The sequence below is a fragment of the Typopeltis vanoorti genome, chromosome 4 (assembly GCF_054136105.1).
Source record: "Typopeltis vanoorti isolate ZY-2024b chromosome 4, IOZ_Tvanoo_1.0, whole genome shotgun sequence".
Classification (NCBI taxonomy): domain Eukaryota; kingdom Metazoa; phylum Arthropoda; class Arachnida; order Uropygi; family Thelyphonidae; genus Typopeltis; species Typopeltis vanoorti.
In genome coordinates this window covers 63932929-63952440 of record NC_143552.1, presented here as the reverse complement: position 1 = coordinate 63952440, position 19512 = coordinate 63932929, and the positions used below count along the sequence as shown (strand labels likewise).

At 36.7% G+C, this 19512-nt stretch overlaps 1 protein-coding gene across 3 annotated transcripts in view; it reads right to left on the bottom strand.

The window, feature by feature from the left end:
- Positions 1-19512, bottom strand: part of l(2)gd1 (lethal (2) giant discs 1) — a 473445-nt gene that overhangs the window by 453654 nt on the left and 279 nt on the right. Inside the window, exon 1 of one of the 3 annotated variants that reach the window (XM_090391230.1) lies at positions 19304-19504. The exons of 1 other annotated variant lie outside the window; for it this stretch is intronic. The gene's annotated coding sequence lies outside the window, so the exon portion shown is untranslated. Of the gene's footprint in view, positions 1-19303; positions 19505-19512 lie in introns of those variants that run through there. One more of the 3 variants, XM_090391231.1, reaches the window with a different exon arrangement.

Sequence of the window (19512 nt, the reverse complement as noted above, 5' to 3'; positions counted from 1 at the left end):
TGCGTAAATCCCACAAATTCATCTTCGTAGTCAATTCTGGACCAAACATGTGCATAACAGTCCAGCTGTGATCTGATTACAATATACCTATATATAATAATTAACGTAAATCTTTGTGATGCACTTAGCATTTCAACAATCTGATGTCTGAATTTCTTCAGTGGTGTAAATATGATGCTGCAAAAGTTCTTGTGTGTGTGGAGGGGGGGGAACAAAAAGTCACCATTTCATTATTAAATCACCCTTAGAATTGTCTTAATTTTTACATTGTAGAGTTTCATCAATATATATATATATATATACATTTTTTTTTTTTGTAACTGATATACAATAAATCAATATAACAAAATATATCACGTGACCTGCCTGTCATTTGTTCATTCCAATTTAAATCTAAAATAAACATTACACTTGGTTGCACTAAATCACCATGCAATTTAATTTGACTACAATGCCAGCCTACTGTTCTCTACAATTTTGCATCTTCTGCAAACCCTGGATTAGATCCAAAACCTTACTGAAAATGAAATTAATCATAGCTTGTGCAAAAGACATTTTTTTCCCTTTGTTAAATGCATTTTTTTAAGTCAATCATCTAAAATTTCAACATTTATATAATTTTGTTATATAACTGTTATATAATTCAGCATTTATATAATTTTGAAACATGGGCATCTCAAAAGAGAGAAATAAATAAAGCTGTAGAAAAATACTTCGGAAAAGATGAAAAAATACAATATCAGCCACGGATCACTAGAGAGAGATATCAGAACTAATGACAAAGAAGAAAGCGCAATGTAAACTGCCAAGAGGAGTATATTAAATATAGAAACATAGTGAACAGAGAAGCCAAGACAGCAAAAGAAAACTGGATTGAACAAATGCAAGGCAATCAATATAAACATGAGTAGAGGTAACATTGAAAGGGCATATAATGGTATACAAAAACAATTCAGAGAAAAGATAAAGACACGTAGCATGATCAAGAGTAAGGATGGAAAAGTGCTAATTGAAGATGATGAAATAACGACAAGATGGGTGCAATACATTGAAGAAATTTGCAGAGGAGAGAAAGTAGAAAAATCGATCCTGTAGGAAGATGAGAAAGGACCACTTCTCTTAAAGTCAGAATATGATAAGGATCTTAAAGAAATGAAATAGTCTAAAGCACCAGAAATAGACCAAATCCCAGGAGAAATTTTACAAGCAGCAGACAATGAAGCAAAATGTGAACTATATAAAATGTTCAATCAAATGTACGCAACTTTAGAAATCCCAAAAGATTTTGAGAAAAGCATTATGTTATCAATTCCAAAAAAAGCCCTTTAGCACAGACATACGAGATCACCGAATGTTAAGCCTATTACTCCACAGTCTTAAAATCACAAATAGAATTATTATTATTATACGGGCACCTCCATGGAGTCTGAAGACTCATCGCAGGAGACCCAATCTATCATACCTTTCCTTGAATTCATTAACAGAAAAATCACTCACGATTGACTGTGGTCCATCCACTCATTGCTACTGACCACACCTTTATTCAACTTATAGGGATGATCCATTGTTCTGTTCCCTCTAACCAAATGCTGAAACATTTTCCCTGCATCTATCCTATAAACCCTCTAACCAACTTCTGCAATCCACACACCTTCAATCTGTAATCATAGGACCCATTCCACAGGTCATTCACCATCTTGGTCACTTACCTCTGAATCCTCTCCACTGCTTCCATGACCACAAGAAACCCAGGGGACCAGACTTGAGCACAGTAATCCAGATGTGGGCATATTAAGGCCTTATAATGAGGAATTACAATTTCCTTATCTTGACTTGTTAATTTCTTCTTCAATAGCCAAGTAATCTTATGAGCTACGTTAGCAATATGTCCTCTAAACTTTAACTCTCTATCTACCACCTTGGAGATACCAGGCAGAAGCATTAGCAGGTGTAAAAAAGGGTGGCACACCAATTGGCAACTCCTATAGGTAGAGATGACCTATAGGAGTTGCCAGGCCCAAGTGGAGATACCAGGCAGAAGCATTAGCTTCTGCCTGGTATCTCCACTTGGGCCTGGCTCCCACTGAAGAGACCTCAATAAAGGTCGAAACTAGTCTGGTAGTGGCCCTTCCCTTAATGCATAATGTTAGACATATCTGCAAGGAGATGCGTTTTGCATTATAGGAGATACTGAGATAGGAGTGTTGGTTTCTTGCTCCACCTTTGCAATGAGCTGTCCTGGTGTTGTACCACCTTACCCCAGTCCTGAAGATACTTTCAGGTGCAAACTTTGTTTGCTCACACTTGGATAAAGGATTAAACTAATTTTATTATACTCTAACCAAGTGAAAAATAAACTTTCAATTGTATATTATGTCTTACTGGTCTTAATCTCACAACAGAATGCATCAAATGAACAGCCACCCTTGTTGCAATTCATCTGCTATCATCAACAGTACTCCTCCCCCCATCCTATCTTCTCTATCTTCCCTGAAAATACTAAACATTTCACATTCAATCCCTGTAACTACATCATCTGATGTTAGCCAAGTCTCATAAATGCCTATAACTTTTGGTTTTCTCCCAAAAAAAACCCAAAAAATTCCTTTCCCTACATGATAATTTATTGTGAATTCATTTTGATTGTTAAATCTATAACTGTTCTCTATATTTTCAATTTAAATTAAAAGCTCTGTTAATATTTTTATTTTGTTATTTATAAAATAAAGGCAATATTTTTTCTGATTTTTAGGCTTTTTTTTTAAAATAAATGTTCCCTATTAAATGACAGTTTTATTAAATTGAGGTGGAGGATATTATGGATCCATCCATATTTTATACCAAAAGTTTCAAAATTTTACAAGAAAACTATTTTAGATGATGCAAAGTTGGGACAAACTATGAAGAGTAGAGAAGAAGATGTGGCCTTACAGGAAGACTTGAATAGATTAGATGAATGGGGTTGATGATTGATAGAAACCTGAAATTTAGGGGGACACATTGCAAAGGTGGTGAAGGTAACACAGAGGATTACTGCAATAATGAGAAAGATACTGACCTGCAGAGATAAAAGAGTTATCATTCCGTTGTAAAAGACTCTGATCAGACCACACTTAAACTATTGTTCTCAGATTTGGTCCCCAGGATTGGAAGGGGATAAATTAACTGTGGAAAGGGTACACAAAGGCAGATAAAGATTGTTTCAGGACTGTACAATGTTAGTTATGAGGATTGGCTGAGGGAATGTGGACTGCAGAGTTTGGTGGATAGGTGATATGACTGAGACTTTTAAACTGTTGAGAGGTGGTTACAGGGTTGACCCTGGGGAGTTCTTTTGCTTGGTTGAACAGCAGGAAGGAGTGATCACAAGGGGGGGGGCATCCCTGGAAGTTACAAAAGGAAACTGTGAGCAAGAGGGTGAGGAGTGGTTTCTTTGCACGGAGGGTGGTTGAACCATGGAATGCATTGCCTGATAGAGTGGTGAGGGCGAGAATGAGTTTAAGGAGTGGTATGATAGACTTGTGTTTCCTAGGAGGGACCTCCCACAATGAGTCTTGATAGACTTTGTGTCTCTTAGGAAGGACCTCCCGCGATGAGTCTTTTGACTCCATGGAGGCCTGAATAATAATAATAATCTAAGTTTTTTAAATTTGGAAAACAAAGATGGGATGTAGAATTTAGGCTTGGTGAGGATATATTGTTAAAGATGGAGAAAATAAGAGACCATGGAGTGATAGTGGATAAGGATCTGAAATTTAGGGGGACACATTGCCAAAATTGTGAGGGCAACATAACAAATTCTAGGAATGATGCAAAGGATGACTAGTAGAAATAAGTTGATTCTTGTTCCATTGTATAATCCTCTGATTAGGCACACATTGACTGACTACTGTAAACAGATTTGGCCAACTGGTTTTCAAAAGGACAAAGAGATATCAGAAAGGATCCAGAGGAGACTGACTAAGGTAGTTTCTGATCTCTAGAATGTCGAATATGAGGAAAGGTTGAGAAGATGTAATTTACAGTCTAGTGGACAGGAGGAAGACAGGTGATATGATAGAGACCTACAAGTTAGTAAGAGGTTGTTATAGGATCAATACTGAAGAGGTTTTAGAAAAAATGGTGGGAGATCAGGGGAGAATCAGAAGTCATCATTGCTGGAAAGTGTATAAGAAGGGTGCAAGCACAGTAGTGAGAAATTTATTGTATGCAGAGTTATGAATGATTGGAATGCTTTGCCTGAGAGGGTGGTGTCTGCAGAGAATCTGAATATGTTTAAGGCACGTATGATGAGCTGTGTGTATAACAAAAGCACTTCTGGATGAGTCTTTGACTCCATTGGGGGGGGGGGGTCTTAGGATGATAATAATAACTTATGCAAACATAACCTTTGGCATTAGAGTTGCCATTGTCTGCACTATTTAAAAGACAAAACCTTGGTTCAGGAGCATGTATATTTGTCTTTTATTACCATATTAATTAAGTTTCACTGGCCTGAAAACTGCTTTGAATGTTGGTTCTTATCAGAGACCAAGCACTACTATGGTATCCTATGATAAAAAGTAATGTTCATCATAAGTGATTTCGAACTTTTCACCAGAAAACGGAAAATCATTAAAAGAAGACATCAACAAATTAGCAGAAGAATGCAACATTGATTCTAAAAATATCATCAGGTGCCATCGTTTTGGGCCCATAATAAAAGAAGGGATGGAACGAACTTTCCAGTAAAAGTTACTTGTAACATGCTGACAAGCACATCTAAATTAATAACAGTGATCAACAAGTTCAAAAACACTTGCCCCCATGCATACGTGATCAACAAAACCAAACATATGCCCAGTGGGAACAATGATGCTATCTTCGAACAGAACCGTAAGAAAAACACCAAAATAGAGACACCAGTTAGATCATCGACTACAAACAAGTTAAATTAGTACAAAAATAAAGTGGTGGCACTAGTAGCCACCATGGAAACCAGTATGCAGTCACTGCATAGGAAATGTGCAGGACCCTTGTAGTTTAATATATGCCTCAGAGTACCTTGCATATCCACTTCCCCAACAGCCGTGGACTAAACTCCAACCTTAATAGTGCCCACTACTACCACCTTCAGTCTACCAAACCCCATCTACTCTTTCTGGTAGAAAATCAAATTTCATCCCCCCCCCCCAAGCACTATTCATCTTAACTTTCCAAACTACACTCTTTAACTCTGTTTGACCCAAGGGTGGTGGCATCTGTGCATACATCCTCTCTGACATACCTTGCCTGAGAGCACCCAACCTAGAATAGCCCAACTTTGACCTTCTTTGGTTGAAAATATCCCTTCTCCACTCAGTAAAATTCATTTACTGTCTCTATCGCTCTCCCAATGCAACCAACCACTCTGAGCTCTTTAATTTCCTCTCCTTAAAAACTGATTTCCTCCAGTCCCACTTTCCCAACAGTAAAATCATCCTCCTAGGAGATTTTAATGTCCACAACACCAACTGGCTTTCCTTCTCAAGTTGTACTGAACATGCAGGCAGAGATGCTGAAACATTTGCCATCACTAACAACATTATACAACTTGTTCATATGCCAACCTGAATACCAGATAACATGAACCACTCCCCAAACACCCTAGATCTCTTCCTCACCAATGACCCTTCCAACCAAATACACAATGAAAGTAGTGCCCCCCCCCAGGTAATTCTGATCACAATCTAGTGCTCATCTCCTTCCTGATGCAACACCACTTACAAAGCCATCCCTTACAAGAGTAGTTTGGCATTATAACAGTACCAAATGGGACAGCCTCCGTGACTTCTGTCTCATTCCCATGGTTGAATTATTGCTTCCAGCCATCTAACCCAAACATATTAACCAAACTTATCACCAAAGCAATCCTCGCCAGCATGGAAACATACATTCCTCATACTACTCTGAACTGACATTCCCTAACTATACCCAGGTTCTCCAAAGGATGTGCCAAGGCCGTACAAATGAAAAATCACACATACCATAACTGGCTCAAATCAAGAACTCCATCCTCTTTTAGGGCTTGTACTCAATTGAGTATAAGCTCCAAAGGAGTAGAAGTAAACACCGCTTCCCCAAAATAGATGCAAAAAAAAACAAAAAAAAAAAAACAATCAATGCTTCCAAAACAGAGTTCGAATAAGCAAAAAGCAGGAAACTAGTAGCCTATCCAAACAGTAGCCGAGCCTTTTGGTCTCTCAACAAAGCAATTGGCCGCAACTTCTGCTCAACACTATTGGGCAGAAGTTACGGCCAATAATGTTGGGCAGATGGCATTCCTAAAATTGTACTGAAAATTTGTGCACTAGAACTGACTCCTATCCTGTGTTGCCTGTATATACTCCACTGGTGTCTTACTGCTGTAAATTGGCTTATATTCGACTCATTCCCAAGAAGGGTGACAAGTCACTGCCATCCAACTACCGACCTATCTCGCTTACCTCAGTCCTGTCTAAAGTAATGGAAAAAATCATCAATCCCCAACTCCTACACTACCTTGAAGGTACCCACCTAATAATGACCACCAGTATAGATTCCATCACTGCCAATAAACAGGAGCTCTGCTCACATATGTCACACATCTCTGGACGAATGCCATGGAGAAGTCTGGTGAATCTCAAGTGGTTGCACTTGATATCTCCAAAGCTTTTGACCGGGTCTGGCACAAAGGCTTACTTTGTGCCAGAACTACCATCATTTGGTCTGTCTCAGGACCTCTGTAGTTGGATTGTCAGCTTTCTGTCTGAAGTACACTGTGTGTGTGATGGTGGATGGTTCCTTATCCTTTCACCATTCAACTACTGCTTGGATTCCACAAGACTCTGTCCTCTCACCAACCCTCTTCCTGCTATATATCAATGACCTACTTCAGTTGACCTCAAATCCAATACACAGTTTTGCAGATGACAGCACATTGCACTCCTCCCTTTCATTTGATAAACCTTATTCTACACAACTCACCTCAACCTATAGAACATCAACCATCACCACTGCCCTCAATTCTAATCTCCAAGCCATCCTTCAATGGGGTTCAGATAACTTCATCAATTTCAATGCTAATAAAATCCAGTTCTGTCTCATTTCTCATAAAAATAACTATTTTTTCCCAGTTTTATTTTTGACGATATACAAATTTCCAGACAATTTGAGATTTCTCTTCTTGGAATTAACCTGACATCAAACCTCTTCTGGCACATCACAACCATTGCATCCACAGCTTCAAAAAAACTAGGATTTCTCTTTTGCTCAAGATATATAACACCCATGAACAGCTGTTAACGTTATACATATCACAAATCCTCCCAGTTACTGAATATTGCTCACATATGGGATGGGGCCCCTAAAAGCTCTCTAAAAATGCTTGGCTCAATACAGAGGAAAGCAATTAGATTTATTAATGTTCTATCTCTTACCAACTCACTCCCCTCCCCCCCCCCCACTTTTGCATAGATGTTTGATTTCCGCAATATGTATATTCTACAAATATTTCCATTGGAAATGTTCATCTGAAATAGCATCAATAATTCCCCCACTTAGTACTAAGCTTGCTGGAACATGTGCAGCTGCTGCTCAACATCCCTTCACAGTGCACCTTGAAACAAACAGAAGCTTCTTTTCCTTCAGCCCTACAACTGCTGCATTGTGGAACCGTCTTTCCCCGTTGTTTCCCAAGAAATACAATACAATAGTCCTTTAAATAAAATGCAAACAAGTTTCTCCTTTCTCAACTCGCTACCCATATATGGTACTACTGTATTATAGGTTGATCAACCAACCTCTCATGCATGGACTCGACATAAAAAATAACTCTTTGTAAGTTCATAATCAAATATTAAAATATTTAGCTACAATGCTTTAATTTGTAGTTAGAAATGGAAAATATTATGGATCCATGCATATAAAACATGAATGATTCAATAATATCCTCTGAAGCTGGTGCTATACTTTAATATTTTAACATGCAGTTTTATTATATTTAGTGAAAGCAAAAATTTTATTTTTCCTTTTATCTAAGAAGAGCCTAAAAGTCGCCATTCTAGCAATGCAAAACATGCAGAAATATATTATTATTATTATTATTATTATTATACGAGCACCTCCAAGAAATACAAATACTCATTGCGAGTCTTCAGACTCATCCACATAATCTATCATACCTCTCCTTGAACCAATTAGCAAGACAAAGCACTCACAACTGACTCAGGCAACCCATTCCCCTCATTCACAACTCTCCAAGCATAAAATCTAGTCCTCACAACCCCCCCCCCCCCCACCACCACCACCACACCTCAACTTCCAGGGATGACCCCTTGTTCTGGAAGCAACTTAAATGTTTCTATGATATCTCTTCTCTTTCTCCTATCAACCAACTTTTACAATCCACACCCTTCAATCTATCCTCATAGGGAACATTCCACAGGCCACGCACCATCTTAGTCACTCGCCTTTGAATCCTCCCCACTGCTTCCCCAAGAAAACTAAAGGACCAGACTTGAACACAGTAATCAGATGTGGGTGTATCAAGGCTTTCTAAAGAGGAATAACAACTTCTTTATCTCTACTTGTTAATGTGTTCTTCAATAGCCAAGTAATCTTAGCTATTGAAGCTACCTTAGTAACATTAGCAATACGTCCTCTAAATGTTAACTCTGTGTCTACCGCAATCCCTAAATCTCTAACTTCATCTATTTTCTAGAGTACAGTGCCATCAATGTGATAGATGACTTGTAATCTATTTATCCCAAAACGCAAAACTTAACATTTCTCGACATTAAACTGACATCCATTGGCTTTTCCCCGTACTGACAGCCATTTTCTTGCAAACTCTCCATTTCATTAACTATTACTCTATTTAATTTTGCAGCATCAGCAAACAACTGAACAGGTTATTTTCTATATCATTTATGTACAAATTAAACAGCAATTGTCCCAGCACTGAACCTTGAGGCACACCACACTTGTTTTTGCTCCTCCATGTACCACTTTTTGATATCTGTCCAGCAGCCACCCTCCTATCCACTAAGCCAGTGTCATATCCATCCCCATTTGTTCTAATTTGTGTAACAGAGTTTCATGTGGTATTCTGTCAAATGCTTTTGTAAAATCCAGCGAAATCATCATGTAGACATTTCCTTTAGCCAACTCAGCTGTTACTCTATTATAAATAGTCAACATAAAGCCATGATGACCTTCATACAGTATCATATTTATTGGAAGTTTTTTCCCTCCTTGATTAGACTATAAATTATATATTTAGTTTAATTCTTTATCCAAAGTGTAAGCAAAAAATGTTTGCACCTGAAGTATCTTCAGGACTGGCACAACTTATGGCAAAGGTGGACTGAGTTCTCATCACTTTATCCCATAATGCAAAACATATCTCCTTGCAGACATATATAGTACTATGCATCATGGGAAGGGTCACTACCCAGACCAGTTTCAACCTTTATTCAGGTCTATTCAGTGGGAGTCAGACCCAGAAGTGATACCAAGGTTGAAGAAATGCAGAATTCATATTTCCATATGTCAGTTGCCAAAAGGTGTCACAACTTATTATTAAATTACTCTGGATTAGAGAAAGATGTTAGAAGTCCCCCCCCCCCTTGGTTAGATTATAACTTATATATTTAGTTTAATTCTTTATCCAAGTGTAAGCAAACAAAGTTAGTGCCTGAAGTATCTTCAGGACTGGAGCAACTCATGGCAAAGGTAGACTGAGTTCTCATCACTTTCCTTAGTATCCCATAATGCAAAGCACATCTCCTTGCAGACATGCATAATACTATGCATTATGGGAAGGGTCACTACCTAGACTGGTTTCAACCTTTACTGAGGTCTCTTCAGTGGGAGCTAGACCCAGAGGTGATACCAAGGTTGAAGCAATGCAGAAATCATATATTTCCATATGCCAAAAGGTGTCATGCCTTATTATTAAATTACTCTGGATTAGAAAAAGATGTTGGAAGTATTTTTTCACTTGGTTCAACTATAAAGGAAGGTGATGAGAACTCAGTCCACCTTTGCAACGAGTTGCCCCAGTCCTGAAGATACTTTGAAGCTTACTTTGTTTGCTTACACTTGGATAAAGGATTAAACTAAATACAGGCAGCCCTCGGTTTACACCTCACTTCCATTCCTGAAAAAATGGGTGCAAACCGAATTGGCATAAAACGAACCCAATTTCAATGGGAGGTACAAAGTTATGTTCTGCACAGTCAAAAAAATATGCACACGAAGTATGTGTAACATTATTATATTTAAAGCTCTGATAATACATACATATATATTTGTTAAAATAAAATTATGAATAATGAAAACAAAACAAAATTATATACAAAAAATATGAAACTTCAAAAAGATATTACATATTTCTATGTTGAAGTTCTGGTTTCGGATCACCTGCATTTTTTTTGAAAAAAGTATCCAGTTTTAACTGCCTAGATTTTCTTTTTCCTTCTTTAAGGAGTTCGGTGTAAGGTCGAATAGATGTGATTACACTCCTTTTTACATTCGCACTCCATTCCCAATCGTGGTCCATTTCGCAGAGTTCATCAGTCAATGTCTCTATGCTTGCAAGGATACGCTGTAAATCGGCTGTTTTTATACCTCTCAGAGGACCTTCTTCATTTTCTTTCTCCTCCTTTGGATGTTGACTTAATTATTTGGCTAATTCTTTTAAGTCTTCATTTCAAAGCAGTTTATCATGCTGTCTAAAGCTTCTGTCACATCTTCCACTGTAATATCATCCAATTCCACCTCTTGTGCAAGATTGGTAGTGTCTTCAATAACATTCTCCTCTTGCTCTAATTCCTCGAAGTTGTGTATAAATGCTGGAAGAAGTTTTCACCATGCTCCTTTTAAACACTTTGCTGACACTTTGTTCCAAGCTACCTTGATGTTCTTAATGCTCTTCAAAATACTGAATGACCACGAATAGTCTGTAATAGTTTTTCCTGAAGTGTCCAAGACTCTTACCATTTCCATAAATGCTATATGGAGGTAATAGGCTTTGAAGATTGATATAATCCCCCTGATCCATCAGTTGCAAAAGTGATGTGTTTTGGGGCATGTAAACAACCTTGACATTCAATGGTGTTCTTACTTAAGCAAGGTTTTGAGGATGTCCAGGGGCATTATCCAAGAGAAGCAATGCCTTGGCTGGCAAATCATTTTCTTCACAGAAGCGAAGCATGGTAGGACAACAATAATTTGTGTACCAATCTATAAAAACGTCTTGTGTAACCCAAACTTTCTTGTTCCATTTCCAATAGACTGGCAGCATGGCTTCTGTGAATGGTACACTAACATTGGTTTAAGCTTCAAAGTTCTGGAGACATTTGCACTCAACAAAAGCGTAAGTCTATCTTTTGCAGCTTTAAAACCTAGAGCAGAATGTTCTTCACAGGAAATGAAGGTGCGTGATGGCAATTTTTTCCAGTAGAGCCGAGTCTCATCTCATCTATTCAGGACTGGAGCAACTCGTGGTAAAGGTAGACCGAGTTCTCATCACTTTCCTTAGTATCCCATAATGCAAAGGTATCCTCCTGATCTCATTAAAAATGAGATCAAAAGGATAACTTCCTTGTTCTACACAGTCTTGAAATTCTTTAGGAAAAGCAGCTGCTGCTGCAACATCTGCACTTGCTGCCTCACCACATAATTTGACACTATGGCACTTACATCAAAATTTAAAGCTCATGAACCAATCTTTGCTTCATAGAAATGTTTCTTCACCTCCATCTGTCTTTTTAAGATCCTCAAAAATTGTTTTTGCTTTCTAGTTATAACAACCTGTGTTAGAGGAATGTTTTTCTGATTCAAGTCATCCACCCATAATGATAATAATTTTTCCATTTTTTCATGGTAAACTCGATAAAGTTTACCCCTACTATAACTTACATGTTTTGCATTTAGTAATGCTGTAGATTGCACAGACTGTTTTATTCTATCTGCATTTTTTATAATTGTGGTAACAGTCGATGGTAAGTTCATACTTCTACAGACATTAGCACGTGTCTGCCCATCTTCCATTTTTCGAATAACCTCCATCTTCTTTTCATGTGTGATTGATTTCTGCGCCTTCTTAATACCAAGTTCTGCTAACTTTTCTGCACTTCTTTTATCAGACATGGTATGTAATTATGCACTTTATCAATTTAAATACGTATGTATGTAAAAAAAAATTAAATAGAACAATTAGGTGGATTCAACAGTAAAACTAGGTTTGATACATATATATCATAGTAGCTCGGTAAACACTCAAACACTAGAGTGCCTGCTAGCATCATTTCTCAGTCAGACCAAACTACAGTAAGAAAGCAGGTGCAGGCATCTCGCGTTATTGTGAATCGGCATAAATTGAACCATCATAAACCCGAAGGCTGCCTGTATATAATTTATAGTCTAACCAAGTGAAAAAGAAAAAAACTTCCAACATCTTTCTCTAATCCAGAGTAATTTAATAATAAGGTGTAACACCTTTTGGCAACTGGCATATGGAAATGTGACTTCTGCATTGCTTCAACCTTGGTATCACCTCTGGGTCTGCTCCCACTGAAGAGACCTCAAATAAAGGTCGAAACCGGTCTGGGTAGTGACCCTTCCCATAATGCATAGCATTATACATGTCTGTAAGGAGATGTGCTTTGCATTATGGGATACTAAGGAAAGTGATGAGAACTCAGTCCACCTTTGCCACGAGTTGTCCCAGTCGTGAAGATACTTCAGGTGCAAACTTTGTTTGCTTACACTTGGATAAAGGATTAAACTAAATATATGATCATATATTTATCTACCCATGCTTTGAATTCTCTTTTTTACCAATTTTTATAGTATTTTACCACCACACACCTGAGATACTGATTGGCCTATAATTCGCTAGTGAGTCTTAGAACCTTCCTTATGCAAAGGAATTATTTTGCTCTCTTTCCACTCCCTTGGAACTCTACCAGATATGAAACTTAAAGAACCTAGTTAAAGGCACTGCCAGTTCTTTTGCACATTCTCACAAAACCCTACCTGATATCACATCTAATCCCACAGCTGTATTTACAGTGAGATTCTGCAATATCCTAAGAACCTCCAATTCATCCACCTCTGTTCCCACATTAGTGTCTGTCACATAGGTTAAAGCAGTAACCTCACTAGGATGATATACCTTTGCAAAGTGGTCACTCGGTAACTCAACTATTTTATCTGCTTCTCTCTCCTCATGGCCATTGTCACTCATTAAGGTTAATCTTTCATAATCATTCTTCCTCTTACTTGCCACATAATGAAAGAACTCTTGGATTTCATTTGTCCTGCTTGACTAGATTCTTGTCATAATCTGATTTTGCCTTCCTTGACAGATATATATATATATATATATATATATATACACACACATGACTATGCAGTGTGATTGATCTATATATTTCACAAAGCCAAAATGAAAACTTTTAGACTGTTCTTTGATAATTACTCTTATGAAGTGACAGCAATTCACTTATGAAAAATACAACTGTTTGATATTGGATTGCATTGGTACTGAATGCAGGTTTTGTCTTCTTAAGGATTCTGAATTATCTTCACGACATCTGTAAGGCTAGCGAAACTTAATCAAAATGCACTAATGAAAGGCAAATACAGGTATCCCTTGGTTAATGTGATTAATTAATCCCTCGATGTTACTGCATATATCAAAATCGCATTAATCAAATGGATTTTGATTAAATGGAACTTCACATTCCATTTAATCAAAAAAAAAAGTTACCAAGAGTTAAAAAATGTTTAATTTTCTTGATCAAAAAGCTCTGGAAAGACTTTTAATGGGATTATATTGATCAAGTGCATATAATAAACAACTAAGTTATACCAACTAGTTTCACCAACTAAGTCAGTTGGCATCTTCAGGGAAGATGCCAACAGACTTAGTTGGTGAAACTAGTTGGTATAACTTAGTTGTTTATTATATGCACTTGATCAATATAATCCCATTAAAAGTCTTTCCAGTTATCAAGAGTTGTTTGAACAGTTTTAATTTTTTTTCTTATCAGCATAAATTCTACAATAACAAGCAAAATGACTCTCTAGACCTCGGCACACAAGCACTCTTCAATTAACATCTGGATCTACATCCATTACTTGCTGCTTAAGTGATTCTAAACTGCAAAATATTCCATCCAGTTCTTTGACTGTTATCTCCTTTGGAACCTTATCTTCACATTCCATTTATTCATTGTCTTCATATGTGCAGTGTTGTTCAATTTCAAGAAGATCGTTGTCAGAAGAAGACTGAAATCTTCTGAATATCAATCCAATAATTCTTTAACATCTTCTGCATCAACACCATCAAAACCAAGGTCTTCACCAATTGCAACGAATTCTTCAACCATGTTGTTCACAGAATTTTGAAAACCACCTAAGTCATTAGTGCATTCTGGCAAAAGGTTTTTCCAAACAGCTGTCATGCAGCTAGAAGACATGAGCAATGAGAACCAATAATCCTTTGAATTTTTTTTTTACAGCTCTTCAACGGATGTCATAAAACTGAATAGTTATTTGTTTGGTTGGTTTAGATTTATGGCTAAAGGAACTGAGGCTATGGAGCCTCGTTTTTCTGAGTGATTTGTTCATTTTGCGAGATTTTTAATCCTCAGATAATCGGGATGAAAAAATTTTCCTTGATTTGTGAATACATTTCCATCTTCTCAAAAGATTCACTGAATTAACAGAGATTAAGAGTCTTTTTTTTAATATAAAATTCTTTTATTTTAACGAAAAGTTGAGATTAATTTTACAGATATAAAAAAACCATGACTAATATCTCAAAAATTTTGAAATCCCATTTAGGTGGTTGGCATTATGATACATTAAATACGTGCCATATTATACCTCCCTGGAAAAATCATTCTTCAACAATAGAGAAGCCTAGAAATAGAGTTTAGAGATTGAACACTGAGATTATTGTTGTTCACAGTTTATGGTTACTTCTTGTTCATCACAGATTGTTGTTATTCACAAATCACAAAAATTAGGATGAACTTCGTCCTGATTTTTCAGATTAAGAAATCAGAATGATGTCATCATGCTCACGACTTTCTTTCTCTCAGCCAGGAAACATTCCTCAAAGCTTGTATGTTTATTTGCATGGTAAATTCAGAGGCGCATTAATTAAAACTCTTGCTGCATATATAAAGGAATTGTTGCAATTAATTTTAATTTTGTTGCATTAATCAAATCTCGCGTTAACAAGGTATACCTGTATATGGACACTGGGTGTCACTCGTGTCTCTTAAGCAAGCCAAGGCAATTTCCAATGCAAGGATTGTATTCTCATAAGTTTCTAATCTGTTTTCAAAACTTTCCAAGTTTATATGTCTATATATAAATTCAGTTATAAAATAGGGATGGGATGGTTCTTTTTATTTTTGCATTTTCATGTGGTTACATGATTAGGTGAAGTATTATTACACACATTTTTTTTAATATTTCCTCATTCTGCAATTTGGCCAAAGCATATCAAATTAAATTTTAAACATTTTGAATTAAATTCTATAAAAAAATGTTTTCAATAAACAAAATATACTTATTAAAATTTTTATTAATTATTATTCATTAATTAGAGCCTGTGTAGCTCAGTGGATGTGGCGTTTGCACACCACCGCGCTTGGCCGCACGAAGGAAGTCTTGGTTTCGAGTCTAGTCGGCGACTAGAGGAAATTTTTCTAAGCCTTTTTTCGACTGGTTCCCGAGTTAGTCGATCTCTGGCACGGGCAAGCAGGTTTTTCCTCCCGGAAACTTGGGTTTTTCGTCCTGTAAACTCAAGAAAATCGACCGTAGAACCCACATTATTTCAGACATTAAATATATTGTGTTAAGGTTAGGGACCACGAGATGGCGGCACATTTGAGCCGTCTCTCTTCACTGCGTACCGCTTAATTAGTGATAGCCTTGGGCCATCTGTCTCTGATTGGGTACCAGTGGAGATTGAACTGCCCACTCAGTCTCCAAAAGTTAGATAGGGCTAAATGGCCTCGCCTACTCCCATATACGGGAATAAAAAAGGCGTTAGCTGATTTTTTTTTTTTTTTTTTAATTATTATTATTATTATTATTTGACACCTCCAGGGAGTCCAGACTCATTGAGGGAGAGTGTGCCAACAGCATCGAAACAATTGGTCCCCTTTCAACTACTAACCACGCTCAAACTTACTTAACTGAGCCATTAGTAGCAGAGGCTCTACCAATCGACCAACCTAATTTAAAAAATTTTTTCTTTTTTTTTTTTTTTCAAAACATTTGTTTATAAAATTTAGTTTAGTACGCCTCATCCAAATATTCAGTGCTCCAGCCAAATTTTAAACCAAATATTTGGTATTCAGTGCTTTGACCAAATCATGGTTCAGCACATCCCCAGTTGAAACTAACAGTCATCTTCAATATTAACAATTATCTTCAAACATCTGGAGAACTCATCGCAGTAAATTTACTCACCTACATCACCCACCAACTCAACCACATCACAACTCAAGATCCACAGTAGATTTCTTCACCTACATCACCCACCTATGGAAAGATTTGGAGAAAACTGGTGTTGCACTCAATATTTCCAAGGAATAACCTAATAGGATACGACATCAAAGGCTTCTCAGGAATCTGCATTTTCTGATCTGCCTTTCTCCTTCTGTAATAGGATTGTATATTTTCTGTCAGGTCATTCAATGCATACAGTAGTGAAGATTTTCTAATTCAAGATTTCCTCAGGACCCAGTTATTTAACTTGTCCACTTCCTCATATACATAAATGACCTCAAATCCCATTCCCAGTTTTGTTAATGATAACACTCTCTACTCATCATACTCATGCAACAAATCATGCACTGCTCAAGCATCTCAACCTTCAATATCATCTATAATAAGTGCCAAATTTACTATCACCAAGACGGAGCACCACTACAATTCTCATGATGTTACAGCCTATTGTGATGCTGAATTTTTATACTACTGAATGTCAAAGAGGAAAGCTTGACTGCCTTCTTGAATTATATAAGGATGTAGTGTACAATATTGACATATTATTATTATTTGGCACCTCCAGGAAGTCCAAAGACTCATCGAGGGAGAGTGTGCCAACAGCATCGAACAATTGGCCCCCTTCCAACTACTAACCGTGCTCAAACTTACTTAACTGAGCCATTAGTAGCAGAGGCTCTACCAATCGACCAACCTTTGCCGGCCATGCATATATCCTGGTACAAATCTTTGTACCAGGATATATGCATGGTTCAAGTTTTGTGCTCAGTCATCTATCTCAACTAATGATGCCTTAATGTTACATGTAAACATGAACACCTGCAATAATGAATAATGTAACCAAATCATTATTTTACTATAATCAAAAAATGTTTATCAACAGAGAAATATTCTCACATGAAATGTATATATGTAGATCATGCTAAATAGGATTGAGACTAAAGTTAAGACAGAGATGCCTAATGCACAAGCAGGATTTAAGAAAAGTAAGGGCACCAGAGATCAGACCCTTTGCCTTAGTTAGATCATAAAAAAATGTAAAGAATTTAGACTCCCTTTGGTAATAAGTTTCTTAGACTACTCTAAAGCTTTTGACTGTGTCCAGCATGTGAAACTGTGGGAAGTAATGAAAAGAATGGCTTTTCCTCAACACACTATTAGGTTGATAGCCAACTTGTACAAGGAGCAAGAAGCCACAGTAAGAACAGGTGTTGGATTAACTAATTGGCTTCAGGCTGGAAAGGGAATTAGGCAAGGATGCTTACTTTCTCCTCATTTGTTTAGTGTATATGCTGAAGACATCATGTGTGAAGCATTGGATGAGCTCAAGACATTGATTAGGATAGATGGTAGATTGATCAGCAATCTGAGGTATTCTGATGATATGGTATGACAAGGAAGAACTAGGATAAATTCTTGATAAAGTTAACAAGATCAGTAATAACAGAAGACTTCAACTCAATCCTAGCAAGACAAAGATTATGGTTCTCAAAGAAAATACAAACATAGAAGCTCTTGAAAAACAAGTGTACCTTAATGGAGAATGAATTAAGGAAATCACCAAGTTTGAGTACCTGGGATCCATTATTAGAGGATTAGAAATGGCTAAAACAACAGTCAGAGACTTGTCTAAAATCTGGAAGGATGGTTCAATCTTCATGGGAACAAAGTTGAGGATTTTGGATGCAGTTGTTTTTTCCAACAGCAACTTATGGATGTGAGACTTGGGACCTAAAAAAGTCATATAAGAAAAGCATAACTGCTTTTGAGATGTGGTGTTATTATAGAAGGCTGTTGAGAATATCATATACTGAAAGGTGTACAAACGAATGGGTGTCAGAAAAGATCAGTAGTAGTTTAAGCTTAAAGATACTGACAGAAGAAAATAGGTTGCCAAAGTCAGTTGTGAGTGCTTTGTCTCTGTTAATGGGTTAAGGAGATGTATGATAGATTGTGTGGATGAGTCTGATTGCAATGAGTCTTCGAATTCCTTGGAGGTACTTATATAATAATAATAATATATTTCTGTCTGTTAATGGGTTCGAGGAGAGGTATGATAAATTTGTGTGGTTAGATTGGGTCTCCCGCGATGAGTCTTCAGACTCCATGGAGGTGCCTGTATAATAATAATAATATTTCACACACTAACTGCATGCTTGCTCACACCAAGGTAAAACAAGAATGAAAACAAGAATAAAATTTCTCAATAAGTATAAATAATAAGCACTCCAGTCAAAAGAATTCATTACATCTGCAAAAAATTTTAAATCTTTATCATGAAAATCAAAACAAACTTTATTCTAACTGTGCCTATAGTGTATCAAGTGATATATAAAAAAATTAATAATAATATGAGGTAACTTATTTCATGGTCCCTTCCTTACTTGTTTTTCAGGTAATACATCACCTGCATAAAAATTACACCATTTAAAAATTTAATGAAGGTAATTTACTGAAGAATCAAACGTTGTAATGCGAATAATGTTATTTAGTTTTTATTATTATTCATAAGCTCTAACAATGCATTACAAATAACCAAGTAAAATGGAAATGGCAGAGGTTCTGTAAAGCATTCAGTACACCTCACTTAAAATTTTTTTTTAGCTTCTTTAAATGAGTTGATTTTACCTTTAAATTGGGTATTACGAAGATTTAAAAATAATGTATACAAACACTTATATATTTATTATTATTCCTATGCGGAGAAGTTATAAGAACGTTCTCCATATTTCATAAAATAATGTAAATACACGCTTTTGCAGACCTCTAGAAGAGGGAAGCTCACGTGATAGTTCAGATAAGTTTCCCACCACTAACCCCTTAAGATGATTGGCCTTGACCACAAGCTACGAAGAATATATATTTCTCCTCTGTATAGCTTGCTTCCCTTATACTTAAAACATACATGATACTCAATACTATCAACATTCTGTCAATTTATAGAATTGTAAGAGACATCGAAAAGTTTTCCAT